The 17063-nt window shown below is 36.2% G+C and overlaps 1 protein-coding gene across 2 annotated transcripts in view; it reads right to left on the minus strand.

The window, feature by feature from the left end:
• Positions 1 to 16143, minus strand: part of LOC108764599 (neural-cadherin) — a 60538-nt gene extending 44395 nt beyond the window's left edge. The window contains exon 1 of one of the 2 annotated variants that reach the window (XM_018512908.1): positions 15957 to 16143. The gene's annotated coding sequence lies outside the window, so the exon portion shown is untranslated. The remainder of the gene's footprint in view (positions 1 to 15956) is intronic. The other variant, XM_018512909.1, reaches the window with a different exon arrangement.
• Between the last annotated feature and the right edge of the window lie 920 nt (positions 16144 to 17063).

Here is a 17063-nt window from a genome sequence, read left to right on the forward strand (position 1 = left end):
ACCATATGGCATAACTAACACTATAATACTCGACGGATATGTAAAATCCGAGCGACATAGAGCTAGCTCAACGATTTGTGTGAATGCCTGCTGCGACCAATCCGAAAAATTCGCGTTTCGACGTCGAACATGTTGAATAGGTCGTTCTTGCCTTCGTGACTTCCGCAAAATTCATGATGCATTCGCGAAAATGCGTTTGCCTCGACAAGATCGATAAACATACTGTCAGCGTAATATTGTCCGGCTTCTGCTGCATTAAATTTTCAACAGAGTTCTTCCGATTAATTTTAATACGATTCTTGCTCTTAATAAAAATATGGAATTGCTGGCTGAGAATTTTTTTCTTCAAAGCGACGAAAATTAAAAGGCTTTTTCTTATGCAAAATAAAAATGTTTGATAGGATAAAGTATGAGCTATTATTTCATTTTGATAACCAAGTTTCTGATTCTTGAAGTGATAATTTTATATTGTACAAAGAATAATCTTTTTGCTGTGTATTTATAAAATTGATCTGTTCTTATTTTTTTATTAATACTAAAAAAACTAATTTATCATTTTGTTACTTGAATGTTTTCAGAAAGTATTACATTTATTTTATATAACAATTTAGGAAATAATTTATCTTTTATTCAGTCCAGAGGCACATATTTAATGAAAATAAACGATAATCTCAGGATTAGAATATAAATTTATTTATAACGAATTGTGAATTAAAAGATTACGTTTACGAGTGTAATATTCATTTTTATTCATATTGCTTAGTATATATAATCTGGTAACAACTCAATGAACAAATATCTTTTAAACGACCAAGAATTATAATTCTCCTGTCAGCATCCCAACAAAACTGGAACTAGATTAAAATCGATGCTAGATTTATTACGTCTCACCATCGGTTTTTGAACGAACGTTTGCGAGTAAGTAACGGCGATAATAGATAGTGATAAAACAAGCGTTACGTTGTCACGACGGTCGTCGGGACGTTATTCGCTCGCGTAAATCGCCCGCGAGATAACCACCGGTGGTTGATATCCTCGACGGTGCTTAATCAGCAGTTAAATCCCCCCTTCTCTTTCTGTCTCTTGCTTACTCTCTCTTTCTCCATCTTTCTTCTCCTATCCCCTGTCAATGAGATTCGCAGCTGCTGGCTATAAAATTGTCCAATTGAATCATTCTAGCGCCTAGAATAATCCCAACGTAGCTATTTCCTATTTACAAAATTGCGCTTCGTCCCCATATAACTGTCGACCTTCCCACTTCGATTCCTCGACCGTCATTGTATTTCCCCTCGACAGCACCCCTGCTCATTGTGTTACCGACCCACGAGGACCATGGCCTGAGAGTAGTGGTGAGAGATTTCCCTTGACAGCGACAGGGGCGACACCCCTGGGCCTGTTATTGGCCTATGTGCGGACGCACTTCTAATTAGTATGGATGCGTGGCCCATTGCGGCCCTTCAATTTTAGCGCGTATCCTGCGGAGTTTGCTCTCGATCAAGGTCGGGAGGCAAGATGCAAATATCCGAAGGGGTACTAAAGAAGCGGCGAAAGGAAGTCATCGAATTTACGATCGTCTTTACGTAATTCTTTTTTATTAGGTATATATTTTATATATATTTAGAATTTTTATTTTGTCGCATTAGATAAAAGCAGAGATGTGAAGAGCTCAGTGTTACTATTAAAATATTTAATTAAGATGAAAAAATAATTATATAAAGATCTATTCGATATATAGCAATGTTGATTATATATGTACATTGAAGAAAAAAAAATCTTAATTTCAAAGAAATATTTCTTTGAAATTAAGATTTTTTTTTCTGTTTAGGTGATAATTTTATTTAATCGAGGATAATTTTTTTTCTTTTCTTGATACAGAAAAAACTTAAATTTTGCATATTCAGACGTAGCAGTTGTTACTTATCTTTAACATACACAAGAAAAATTGTATGTTAAATCATAATGTTTCCGCAAGCGATTGTCTTTTTTGCCCCTGCTGTAAAGCGACTTTTTATCCGTATGTTCCTGTTTTCCATGTTACCGAATAACCGCGAAGATTCATAACCCTCATTAATAATCATTACAAGCGGAAAAGTCTCCAATTTATCAAACAGACGGCGAAGACATAGAAAACTACGCAGTACGTAATCATGTGTGCGAACACAGCTGACTGCGCAAACATCATGCGAAACTTATCTTGTTCCAACATTAGAGTTTTATTGCCCTCTCTCACAATATCAAAGCATAAAATTATCTGTTAATGGATATTTAATGCGAATATAAATGTATCATTTAGAGTGACGTATAGATCGGCAGAAAAATTTTTGGACACAAACAAGGGTAAGGGAAAATAAAAAACGTTGTATTTATCTTTATTAAATAATTTATATGCCGCAATACGTTTTTTAAAACTGTTTTCTCCATTACATAAAATGACAATTCTATTTATATTCGTTGTACTTAAATAATCAGTTTATCTCTAGATACTTGTAAATAAAGCGCAACAGACGAATTCGTCTTTCAACAATAACAATTTTCATTGATTTAAGCGAGGCAGATATTAAGCGAGGAAATGAAAAAAAAAGGATAACACAAGAAATAAAATACAAATTGTTTATAAATAATTTTATCAAAAGAATATATTTAATTATTTTGTAAAAAAACATAAAGACACGATACATTTTCCTCGTTTACATTCAATAATATTACAAAAAAAATTTGTGGTATAGAATATAGCACGCGATCGATTAGTATTTTCGGAAACTCTTCCAAAGTTATTTGTCGAGTTTTGATACGAGAAATTACAAATGTGATTACCTACTACTAACCGATATGTTCTAAGAAAGGCAACAAAATTGAATTCCGATATATTATATAATAGCGTTCCGGATATCAGATTTACTATACTGATACATCGCAAATGCGTTTATCCGTGTCGCTCATAAACAATCCGTGACACGACTTGAATAGAACATTGAAAACACATTCACACATATATATACAATATATATATATATATATAAATTCACACACCTGGTAAGCTGTGCTAAAATCAAATTAGATATTAGCTTCGTATATCTTGACCTAAATTCAAAATAAATATAAATTTGCTAAATGCAGAAATAATAGATTTTTTATTTTGAACTTTATATGCATAGTTTTCTCTCTCTTCTGATAAATATTTTTAAATAATTAAATACTCTATATATATATACATATATATATATATATAGGCATATATAATAAATACTTCTATCTTTAAATACATACACAGAAGCCACAGTATAATTTTCTTAAAAACTTTGTTCTGGAAAGCGAATATAAAAAGATATTGTCCAAATGCCTAGAAGTTTTTTTTAAAGTTCATTATAATTTTACATTTTTCTATCTCACAATGATATAGCTAACGTAAATTTAACTATAACATATTATATAATACACTGGTTAAAAAAAATATAACTATAATAAAATTAAACAATTTTTTCGAGTGTGTGTTTTGAGAATCATATCAACTTACATATCTTCAATCCATATACCTACTTAAAGATTAAAAACATATCGTGTCACGAGACTGAATATCAGTAGTCATCATACAAACGTAGAACTATAGAATGATATGAATAATATAAGAATAATTAAAAAAAAATAATATTACTGAAAATTTTTGTTATTATCTTTCGATTTTCTGTAGATGATTACAAACTAACTTCCGATGTTACAAGAGAAAATTATACTTTACGCTTAGGATATCATCTGACCTAAGCCACGCTTAAAAGTTCGCTCATGAAGAGACACGATAACCAAGGGGAAGCGTTTTCATACTCTAGTCTTCACGTTCCACAATATAAGACAAAATTTAAGTCCCATACGTGCGCAAATAACAATGAACCCTATAATTAGACGTTCCGGAGTGCAAGGTGTATGGGCTTCGCAGAGGAACACCCATTCGCAGTAACGGGTCCTCAAAGTTCACGCGGAGCGTTTCTGGTGACTCTTCACGGGGGTGCGGGACACTGCGGGGAAAAGACTTAGCAGGAGCTTTCCCAATGGAGGTCCGCGCCGACATGGTGCCAGCGTCTCTGAAAAGGCTCCTCTACGGCTCGTTAGCGACCGTAGCGAAAGGGCGCGAGAGCAGGGTGGAGAGACGGAGGTATAGTTGTATTCGGGGAGAACTATGTAAATTTCGTTCCCGATTCGCGGCGACATTACCCCAGGAATCGCGCCAGTATACCGGGTGGAACGCGACGTTCGCACGGGCGACAGAGATAACTCGACCTAACTTAGTCTCACAGACAATGACAAACGTCAGACGCCGGCGCTGCATATTTCAGGACATCACGGCGGAGTCGTCGTTCTGTTGGTGGTGCGTCCTGTTTCATGCCGTTCTACGCTACAGCGAGGCTGCGCGAACCGCGTGCGCGATAGGGGAAGTTCATCCCTCGAGGAAAACGAGGGTGGAACGTCCATCGAGGCGATTCATGCTTGCGTCGTGAAAAACTGCGGGGCGCACGCATTTTATTCTGTCCTCTTCATGGCGTTAATCTTTAATCATTTTCTCGAATAAGTAAAGCAAACGCTATAAATAATCTTTAAGCTATTGAGTTTAATGATATATCAGGTGTATAGTCCCTCTCTCTATAAAAGGTAACTGGAATTGGAAATTTATATTGTCCATATAAAATGAATGTTATATATACATATGAAACAATTCAATAAAGTCAATATTTGTATTTAATAGTACAATTATAGTTTAAATAAAAATGTTTTTATTTTATCTTAATTATTTTTGTAAACATCATTTCTACATGTTAACATTTTTTTTTAATTCAGGCTCTAAATTGCTGCTTGACTTTTTGTATTACTTTTACAAATATAATACAGAAAATTCTATATTTTCTCATTTTGTTAAAAAATGGGTGTAATAAATAAATTCTTAAAAAGCACGGGTGATTTCGTATTATTAGCATATAACAGACTTTAAATGTAAAATTTTAGTAAAACAAACATTTTCTTCCCTCATATACCTATTTTATCAAAAACACATTCAATTATTTTTAATTAGAAAGCGAGATATTTGTAAACCGATATAAATTATAAGTAAAAGATATAATAAATAACGTATAATAAATTTTTTATACATATAGATTATAAGATAGAGATACATGTTTTACAAATCATCTCACTTTAATCACAAAGGGAGTGGCGTGCTAATAATAAAGGTAAATTTGCACATGCCATTTCCAGGATATGTCGAACTATTTTACATGCAGAAACTGCATGCAATATCAGAATACTTGCAGAAGCTGTTAAGATAAATTAAGATACTTAATAACGCTGTTCGTGGTATTAAGAATTTGAACATGACAGAATACTTAATGTCGTGAGGAGAATTATACTCGAAGACGTTATATTGCGGCAATTCTAATTAACCCTTAACTGGTCTCACGAGGTCTTAGCCCAGACTATGATATCATATACCTACATAATATTCCTCCAGACCAGTCAAGAGTTAACGAGAGCAAACAATAAAAAATATTTGCTCATAACAATTTAAGTAATAGGTTAAATTAAGTAATATTCTTTTTCATATACAAACTCGGTATTACGGTACAAACTTGATCTCGTAAATTCGCCTAAACTTCATTAATATTGCGAAGTAAAACATTATTTATAACTTCATAGGCTGTGTTCCAAAATTCACTGTCAGTACTAAAAAACTAATACACGTAAAGTGTAGATTTTTAACGCTGGTAGTAAATTTTGAAACACAGTCAGTTATATAATTGCTTATGTAATAAATTTAACTATTTTTATTAAAAAATGAAAAAAGTTTATTACACGAATAATTGTTACATGAATAATATTTAAAGCTTCTTCATCGCTTAAACACAAAATATATATTAACGCCTAAATATATATTTTGTAATATATACGGCCTACAAAATTCCGAAAACGGAATTATAGCGAATTTACGTCTTTATAGATATTCTCGTGTACCTACACGACATATTTTTACGGTCAATCGGAAGCGGTCAATTTTTGCGCCATATATAATTTCATGTTTGTTTCCAAGAATTATAATGGCTTTAAGATCCGTACAGTCGCGATATCGTTACCTCGTAATTACGAGCAAATGTACCTAGGTACCCTCGTTCCCCGCGAATCGACCGCGAGGCGTACGTGAACTTTGATCTAAGCCGTGGCTTAGAAATTTCACCGCACGCAAATGTTAAAGAGTCTTATTGTTAGCCGTGTACCGCCAGCGACAGAAAGAGCGACGGAATCGGCGTTAAGCCCCGTGCACAATGTCAGATTAACTTGGGAATTAACGCCTCGAAACTGGAAGCTCTCGATATGAATTAACAACGATATTCGACGACGGGGGGGGGGGGGGGGGGGGGGGTATTGTAGGACGAAGCCATCTCGGGCGATCGATAAGCAACAACTGCGTTAAGAATAGCTGGTCCCGTCATTTATTTACGAATAGATGAACTCGGAGGCCGGAGCATATATCCGAAAAATGTCTTCCACATATTCTCTCTGACATAACTACATCAATCTGTCTCATTAAAATGTTATTGAATTAAGATTAAATTAGAGGTTACACATTGATTTCCGATATTTTGCCACCATGACAGTGGAACGTGAGATACATGGAAAGAATGATTTTTTTTGCTGAAGTACCTATCTAAAAATTGAGCCAGATAAAGATCTGAAAATAATTTTGTTAATTGAGAAAAAAGTATAGATAATTATATAGGACGCTCGAACTGGCTGCTAGAAAGTGCTAAAACTGTTTGCAGCATTAACAGATTGTACTAATTCTGGTAAAAAATAAACGAATCAGAATTTTTTAGTTGATTCTGTTACACTGAGAAAAAAATTGCCTAAATTTAAATAAATATTTATTTAAATACTGCCAACTAAATTTAATTACAATAAATAAATATTTGTTTAATAAAAAGAAATGACTGTTAAATTAAATTCATGTTTTTTTTTGTATCAAATAAATATATTTATATATTTAATAAATATTTAGTTGGTACTATTCAAATAAATATTCATCGAAATTTGGGATATTTTTTTTCTCAGTGTATGATTCTAATTGAGAAAATAATCAGAATTCTGATATGATCAAAATCTTTTGGTTCATTCATTTTTCAGAAATTTTTTTCAGTGTTGGATCATCAAAATAATTATGTAGAACACTTAAGTATTGATGACAACGCTGCGAAAGTTTTAGCAATCTAGCAATCAGTTTGTGAGCGTTCTACATAATTATTTTGATGATCCAAATAAAATTATTTTCAGATCAATGTACTAGCTAAATTTTTAGTTGTTATACTTTAGCGAAACCGTTCTTTCCATGAAATTCCATTTTCTAATATAATCATATTTTGATTCCTATATAAGCTATCTTACAAACATTAAATAATGTTATAATCGTTGCGATAATTTATTACATCTGTTACAAACGATTGCAATTAGCGTACTGTTTCCGCTTTATTGACTATTATTTTAAAAAATAACTCTATGGTCCACAATATTTAACCGCAATGCACATGTATCTTCCATACTTCTATTTTCCGATGGACTTCTATTGAATGATGAAGCAGCAATTGGAAAATAATCTTTCAAAATTTTGCTGCGTCTCGTATATTGCGTTTTTATACCTCCCTTCTATTTATTGAGCAGAAAATAGTCTATATTGACTGACCATACGCGGAATACTCAACATATACGACAATCGCTGTCATTCCAACATTGTGTATCTAGTTTAACATAGACGCGCTCTGAATTCCATGCATCTCACGACGCTCAGTGTCGCGCCGTTCTCTCTCTCTCTCTCTCTCTCTCTCTCTCTCTAGTCCTCTACTGTAGCATCACGATTTTTACGAGCTTTCAGATACAAAAGAAGAGAGTATGTTTTTGATAAACGCGTATACATCGCGTGTGTGTATCCACCTTTCTCTCGTCGGGATAGGACTAATATTTTCCGTCATCTAATATTTTTGCAGAACGACACTTATTTTATATACTACCATAACAAGAATTTTTGATGTTGTATATCCCAATAAAAGGAGACAACTAAATATAACGTGCTATCGTAGATTTATTTTTAATACGTTCGTACGGAATATTTTTAAATGTTTATTATTGCGATAAAGAATAAACATATTTAAAAAATTTGATTAATTCTGTCAATATTAGAAAAAAGTTCTTTTTATCATCTTTTTTTTAATTCAGATCGAGAAAATACAAAACAATTTTTAAACTTGTAGTTGAGAATGACTCAAAAGTGAAACGTTTGATTTTTTATTTTTTTATTATAAAATTATTTCCACATCGAATTATATACTGTCGTTTTTTAAAAATAATTTGCGCATTGTTTTTATTGCGCTGATTTTCAGTTGACCTCTTTATTTTATTATTTATGACTTTGTTTTTCAGTTTTTGGGAGTAATTTATTTTCTATTTACTTAAATTTGAAATAATAATCGTTTTTTAGTGATCAAATATATATAACTCAATGCATTAGATGTATTTTATGCAAACAACATCCAGAATGTGCGCGTTATTCGAAAGACGTAAATACGTTCCAGGTTCGTAGATTCTAATGTAACATTCTAAATTGGTCTAAGAATACTGATCGAAACCCTTTGTCCCCAATGAATATCTTACCCTGCGCAGAACACGCCGGAACTTTGCCAGTACGGACGGTTTGGAAAACGTTGACCCGCGAATGGTACTTCCGTTGTATTTTGGGACACTGGCAGGCTTCCACACAAGCAACCGCGGCCGCTTGGTCATTGGCCTCATTTTGCAAACCGCTCTAGGGGATCGCAACTAGCGACTTTGTTTTGATGCGACGAACGCAATTAGCGTGTGCCGCGACCGCTCTGCGGTTGCAACGTTACGTTTGGGCATCGACGTTACCCTACGACATTATCTAGAAATTTCTGTTTGCGGAGAGTTCCGAAAGTACCAGCGTCCACGGAAGCCTCATTACCGGAGGTGGATTGCGCTAGAATTACGAATATTTGAGTAATCACATAGCTAGATTTCCAGTGGCTCGAATACTCTAAATAACGCGGATGTACAAAATCGATGTAAATTTAGATTTATTAAGTGAAAACAGATGGAGAAAAACTTAGATGTATTTTGTATTATTCGAAACGAAACTTTTTATTCGTACGTCAATGATTGCAATGTACGTGCATATAAAAATAAAAATAATAATAATTGCCCAGCAAACATCAACTAAAAATAAAGTAATATCAGTATTATAATTTCACAATCAACAATAACACATGCTACACATTGTTCAGTGTGAAATTATAATATTGTATGATATTGATGTTATGTCACTTTTAGTTAGTGTTTACTAGATGTTGAACTCATTCGATTTGCCGCGTGGACTGTGATGTAAGAATATTAGGTGTAGTATTTATATAATGGGAGCGCGAGATATAAATTTGAACCTCTCTCAAATTGTGTGTGTCTATATGTGCAAGTACAATATTCTAATTTTAGAAAGTGTCTTTAGAAACTCGTAGGATTAAATAAACGAGAGGCTGAATAAATGACTATAAAATTTAATAGTAAAATCGAGAAAGGCTTAATAAAGATGATAAAATAATTAAAAAGTTTAACTGAAGCGAAGAAATGTAACCGTTAATTTCATTAGTGGGGAACTCCCTACGTCGTCCCATTTTCCAAAGTTCTCAATTATCCCAATTAACCATACTAGATAAATTGCGAAACTTCGTAATTCACTTAATTGCATACTGGTCTTATTTTACACTGCTATTAGAAAATACGTTGCAGCGTGTGATCATATTGGATATTTGCATTTGGGTCAGAGTTTTGATTGAAGAGCCGCCATTAATTGAACAAACAGACACCTTCGTATTGCTACACCTGCTAGTTTTACATCATATGACTGATGATACAGCGCATATACGGACAGGTTTTACAATACGACAATAGCATACAATTGTGCTTTTAGAGCCGAGAATGCCGATAGTTTCGCAGTAAACCGTGCTTTATCGGGCGAATCGATTGTGGATCAAAACATGATATTGCAAATGCCTAAATTTCGTAAGCGGTTTATTGACCGCGATGAAATTAGTGCGTTAAATATTTATAGACCGGGGAAATGCACATTATACCCTATATTTATATCAGCATATTTGCTGTTATTTAACGATTTTAAACAAACTCGAAATCAACTATTCTTTACATAGTGAAAATTCTATCAGCAATCGCTTATATTTTTCTTAATTTAACAGCATTACATGTTTCAGTAACTGAACTTTTCATAAATAAATCCACTAATCAATTCCTTGAAATTAATTGAGAATAACGTTTTCTATTAATATTATTAAATTTTAATTGTTGTGTTGGTTTTTTTTTTTAAAGAATCCTATTTATCTCCATTTGAACTTCAATATTTATAGACCAGAAGATATGCAGTAGTTTTGATTTCGAATATATATTTCTGTATAATAAATTCCACTTCACTTTGTCCCTTCTCGCGAAGGTAATCCGCCTTTATTTCCTGGATATCACGATGGCCGCGGTTATGTCGCTGTAGCTCGATATTATTGACGTTTTCACCGAGATATTTGGGCCGTATTGATAAACCCATTTTACAGAGCGACTCGCGCGCGAGATGAAAAACAACGATCGGTGATTCGATGGGACGAAAGCAATTAACCGTGCCCTCCCAATCCATCGCCCATGCAGTCATCAAGCGGCAGATCATCATCGTCGCGGATATCATGTCGCTATATCTCTAGCTTGCTGTCGCTTTCGTTCGAACGATCAGACCTCATCGACATGAAAACGTGAGAGAGAAAAAGACAGACAAGCACGAAGATGCGACGCCACGAAAGCAATTAAATTGCGCACCCGGGAATATATAGTTACTGCGGTCGCGATGTTTTACCTCGAGACTATTGACCGTTCCCTGCTCACCACCAGCGAGACACACGTCGAGGATTTAGAGATGAATCCTATTTCGCGGGGTATCCAAAAGCGAGGAAATTATACGAATCACTCTAATTTCGAGATTAACTCTAAAGCATCGACTACGTGTTTACCGACGCTGCAGCGCTATGTCATTAAAGCAAACATCTCGTATGCGTATCTCGTATGACGGTAACGTTCGTACGAAGGTAATATTAAAAATGTCTGGAACGTTTCTGCCTTCTCTGATAAAGCTGTTCTCATCGAAAAAGCATTGTAAATTATCATGAACGCGGAGATCTTTGAATGGCTGATGAAAGAGACGATATCTTTCGATATATGATCTGCACTGAGAGTTTATGAGCAGGCTTTTTCCATGTTATGAGGCTTTTCAATGTTATTCTAGGCATGATGTTGATGTGTAGCGGTGTGCCAAATAACGTCGAAAATAGTTGCGATATTTGTCCCGGATGTGACAGACGCCGCAGATGTGCTCTGCTCCTATTTCTATCAAGAACCCTCTTCCATGTCTTGCCTGACTTCGCATTATTTTTTGTGATGTTGCGAATATTTATAGCAAGATATTGGCTGCAATATGAAATCTCTTACATTTATATCTGTATTCAAAGCCCACTTTAGATCTCCGGCGATAAATTTTAGAACGGAATTTTATTTCGAACTTTTATATGCTGTATATTTTAGTATGCGTACGCTTATATACAGTAAGTGCAAAAAATATTTGTACAGGGGAGATATCTTTTTTAAAAGCTTCTCATTTTTAAAAAGTAAATATATTTGCAATTTATTAACAAAAAATAAAACAGACTGTATATTTCTCAGACTTATTTTACCTGAAAAGATGTGTAATAAAATACATTTCTCTTAATAGAATATATTTCTTCAAAATAAGCGAGAATGAAAAATTATATTATTTGGACGCATAAAAGACGCGAACTTAACACTTTTGTTTATACTATAACAAAACGTACTCATTGTACAAAATTGTTAATTAATATTGTTACAAATGCTAATTAATATTGTTATTGTCTACAAATAAGATTTTTAAAAATTCTCCTGTACAAATACTTTTTGCATTCACTGTATGGATATTTATGTTGTATTCCGATATACGTATATTTCAATTCTTTGTTTTCTATACGGTACGTATAGTACGGTACGTAAAGTAATAAATAATTCTGTCCCAAATCCCGTTGCGAATTTTCGATCGCTTAAAATGGTGATTGCACAGTGTTCTTATTTTATTGTAACAAATCGTTATTTTAACAGTTGCGTTAGCAGAGTAACGCAAGCTTGGTTAGAAATGAAGGGCGGTTTAATTACATATAAATCCCGAATGTCCGTTGGGCGAGTTGATTAATGTTACATCTCTGAATAGCTCCTTTGTGAATTACCAGTAAAATCTGTACAAGAAGCGTTACACATGTTATTTATCTAATAACTTGCGAGTTCAGTAATTCTGTACAATCGCTATTTAATTCATAAAGTGTTTTACAACATTATGAAATGTTGTGTCACGTGTTATCCACGCGCATCACGTCTTATCGCTGCATCCAAGTGCACAATATTACTAAAATAGCAGAGATTGTTTTCGCAAACGTTTTATCTCAATAGCTAGAGTTCATTATTCATCAAGAAATCTCATCTCTGTAAATCCAAACAAGAGCATATCGAATATGTTTTCGCTAGTATACTATACATCAGAGGATGAACTAAGAAAAGCGGTGAAAGATTGACGTTATAATATTCTACGATATCAGGTATTGACGAATTGAATCTTGAAGATGCAAGATGATAACAAAATCTGATTGTTTGTTTGATTTACTTCTATTTGGATAAACATTTCAAGTCACAATTTTGTTCAGATATTAAATATTGAAACTTAATGTTTGATAAATAATTTTATAAAAATTTGTCAAATAATTCTAAAAAAAAAAAAAAAATGCATTCTCGATGCACTGAGAGAAAAATTGATTGCAATCACCAGAATTTAAAGTTAACTGATTTATAATTCATTTCCGGTGTCAACTGTATATTTTTTGTTGTTTTATAAATATAATTATTATTGCTAATATTATAGTAGTAAAGTTATACAAAAATGGAGTTTCTAACCATGATTTTCGCATGCAATTATAGTCAGAAACATCAAACTTTTCTCAGTGCGATTTCTAGGAAATTCTGTACATACAAAATAAACATATTTATTATTTGCACAATGATATCAATCAGAATTTCTTCTCTGCTTGTTATTGAAAGCCAATTAGCTATTTAAAGCTAACGAGTTTTCTGTTCGGATTACATTGTTGAGAGTTATGAGTTTCACTACGTATTAAAATAATTGCACAACAATAGCTGGATATAATAAGGAATGAGTGACAGGTCGAAAAACTGTCCAGAGTTCAAAGGGTCAAATCCTTCTCGGAGGCGGCTTCAGCCGAATTATTATCGATCCACTCGCTCGTCGAATTCACGAGGTCGCGCGGCCTTCCGCGGAGCGTGACAGAGCGATCGTCTGTCGCGAGTTCACGTGGCTTCTATTGATTTACTACAAGCCCGCCGGTTTCGCGAAAGACCACACCGCCGCCACCTGCCTCCTCTGCCGCCGCCTCCGCCGTGAAAAGTTCCCCCCTTCGGATCGATCCGGTGTCAGTTGGAATCTGCTCGTAACCTGCTGTCTGAAGTATACGGTCACGCTAGTCCGTAACAATGTGTCACGGAGGTTCGTTGACACGACGTGTCGCGAACGACACAACTCTAACTCCTCGCGATCCGCAAGAGTTTCGAAAAGCGAAAGAGTTTTACTTTGGGATGAATTATTGCTTGATAAATCATGTACTGTCGAAACTAGTTGAACTGAGTCCTCGCTAAAATGTTCCGAACTCTATGTAATGAATAACAATAGCTTGATTCTGACGTTTAACTGATATGAGAGATAATGGTTTATAAACAGTAAGTTTTATCTCACGTTTCTCTATTTGTTCAAGTAAGATGTCAGTTAGATTTAAATTTATGCTCATATAAGCCCGTAATTTACTGCGAATATCAGAATACAATACAGCACTCTTGTTCTTTAAGTTAATGTGATTATTTACAAAATCTAATGAATCTATGCTTAGTGAAAGAGAGATCTTGATATTTTATTTAACGAAAAAATCACTATATTGGCGCTGACAGTGTTATATTTTAGAGTAAGGAATACAGTTGAAGTAATAAATTATAAATCTTACTCAAAGAAATGTTGTAAATTTTTAAGAATAGGTTTCATAAAATAGAAGCGTGCTGTAAAAACGACTTTCTCATTTAACAAAATACTAGAGTTATCTATCTAACGATATTCTCTGGGCGACCAGACACGTTTGCAATGAGAAATCGATTGCACGATATTACTTGAAGAATAAAAAAGTGAGAAGTAAGAAGTCATAAATCTTTTTGAAGTTCTTGCCGAATTATTAAGAAAAGATGAAAGAGCCGTCGAACAGCCATCACGGTTGACGGAATTCATATCGTCTCTTCTTTGGACATGAAAAAGCAAAGTTGAATAAGAATCATTGAAATGCTGGACTACTCCAAAGCCACGTAAGAGTTGTACTTTATACTATACAATCGGTCGACAACGTATACGATAAACTTTTGCATTGGACAATGTCAATCGACATAATAGAATACTTCTTGATTAAAATAACAGCTTTATACGCAATAAGTTTTCGTATCGATGATATGAGGTTTCTCTAAAATCATAATTGACGTAATCGACGATATGCCCGGCTCAGAATACATTACGTCATTTTCAATCTTCTATATAACGTGAACAATTATTGATTATGCAAGAGCGAACAATTTTACTAACGAGAGAGGGAGAGAGAAATTTGATCAATAGAAAAAATACAAAGTGTCTACTATAACACGAAATATGTAACAAAAAAGAATAGATTAGATATGTTGACAGCATGCAATAAGAATACTTATATAGCACACAAATCATTACGCTTCAACCATTAATCTGGAATTTATCATTCCATAATCAACAGTACATCTAATCCAACACTTTAACGAAGTAAAAAGATACAGATCGAAGAAAAAGATATAATAACATCGATTACTTGCTTAAAGGTTTAATTAAAATACGTTACGAAATGAATAATTATTCATATTGTGATTAAGAAGATCAATTCCAAGAATCTCCACGAAATAGAATAATATTTCTTGGCATAGACATATCAACGATCACGTCAATTGCGATCGTAGGAACGTTTATTACATTAGAGTGTAAGATTGAGATCAGGCGTTTGAGTTCATTTTAATTCTTTCACATGCGATTGACAACAAACTTGATATGTGTAGGAGTACACAATCCAGGAATATATCACTGTAGCGAATAGAAGCTACGAAATTGCAACTCTCGGTACACGTCGCGTATCCTCAATATATCTCGATTACGTCACCTCAAGTATGTCCAATACCACTCTCTTCTGATCCTTTGAAAACTAAATTAAACGTGCACCTGATACGGCGCGACCATGACGTATTGTATAGCATCATGCAACAGCAACGCCACGCGCATTTTCAAAAGGGAATGTGTGTATGTATATATATATCTGCGGAAAGATCACGTAAGTCCACCTGCCGTCAGACGTACGCAGGATCAAGGACAAGTCACACGACGAGGAAACCGATGGACAATTAGACGGACAAACGGACGGACGATGGCGGGCGGAACGGAGGGATGGAACATGATGGGGTAAGAAAGAGAGAGAGAGAGAGAGACATTAAGGGAAAGGACACGAGGGTGAAAGAGAGCAGGTCGTAAGCCGCAGGGCGTACGGGCTACATCCGCACGTACCTCCTTACTTCGGCAAAATCAATAACCTGTTTGGGGGTGTTAGGAGAGAACCTAAGGAGAGAGGCCGTAGCGCGGCACCGCCACGCCGGAGATCCGCGCGATCCAGGTGGTAGCTGATTTTGATACATACGCTGTCTGTCAGCCAGATGCTACAGCGTTCCCCGTGTGTGCCAAGTGAACGGCTCCTCCCGACCAGGACTTCGGTGGTGCTCCGGCGTTGCGCAGGAGTACGAGGACACACACCTTCCCTCACCCCCCCTGCCCCCGGTATATGCCACCCTCCCCCGCGAGTTCCTCCGCACCTGCGACACTCCCCACGTATACGTGCAACCTCCACCCCGGAAACCACCCCGGCAGGAAAAACAAGCCGCGCTCGCTCTAACCGGGCAGGCGAGAGCAAGCAAGTATATCCGGATATCGTTGTGGAGTAACCGCGAAATTCGAGCGGCGTGTCCACGTATATGCGGCTCTGCGTCTCGCTCGTCGGGTTACACCAGTTCACCGCTTACTGAAACCGGCGACCTGGTGGTCGATGTTCACTGGAACCGTATGCGATGGTGTCCCGTTGAGATCCAGCTGCGACCAACGACAGCGAAGTTCTCCCCCGCACTTGTGCTCCGCAGGAGCACTTTCACCCGCAAGTTCCCACAGGAGTCGCGACGCTCTCCTTCGCGAAGCATCCACCGGCGCGGCCCGAATAACGATCGACGCGGTGCACGAGATTAACACGATTACTCCTGAAAGTACTGACGACGGCTACGCACTCCCTGCACGACTGCTCCCTTTTCGACAGGGCACACTCTGCGAGTCTTCCAGTTAACACGGGGACAACGTCGCGCCGACCCCTTTTGCGCTGGGTGGCGCCCTCGGGAAAGGACAGGATACCCCGGTGCGCGTGCAATCGTCGCTTATTCCGTATACCACACACCACGCTTCTTCTCCTCTCCGGGCACCTCTGCTTCTCCGCTTCCCTCACGCGCAACTCCGAAGCGAGGCGCAACTCGAGAGACGCGGCGCGCGCGCTTCGAGCTGTCGCGGCTGTGGGGCGCGGACCACTACCTCGACGAGCCTCCCGGATCGTTGGATAAAACTTGGTGGGGCCGTTCCGGTCGACGTGCGAACTCCCCACCTCTTCGTCGTCGTCCCCACCATCGGATGGTCGACCGATGGTCCCCTTCACCGCACCCCCTTCGAACGGTGCTGGTCCCTTGTCCTCTCTCTCCTCGCCTGTACTCGG

Source organism: Trachymyrmex cornetzi, unplaced genomic scaffold (assembly GCF_001594075.2).
Source record: "Trachymyrmex cornetzi isolate Tcor2-1 unplaced genomic scaffold, Tcor1.1 scaffold44, whole genome shotgun sequence".
NCBI classification, from domain to species: Eukaryota; Metazoa; Arthropoda; class Insecta; order Hymenoptera; family Formicidae; genus Trachymyrmex; species Trachymyrmex cornetzi.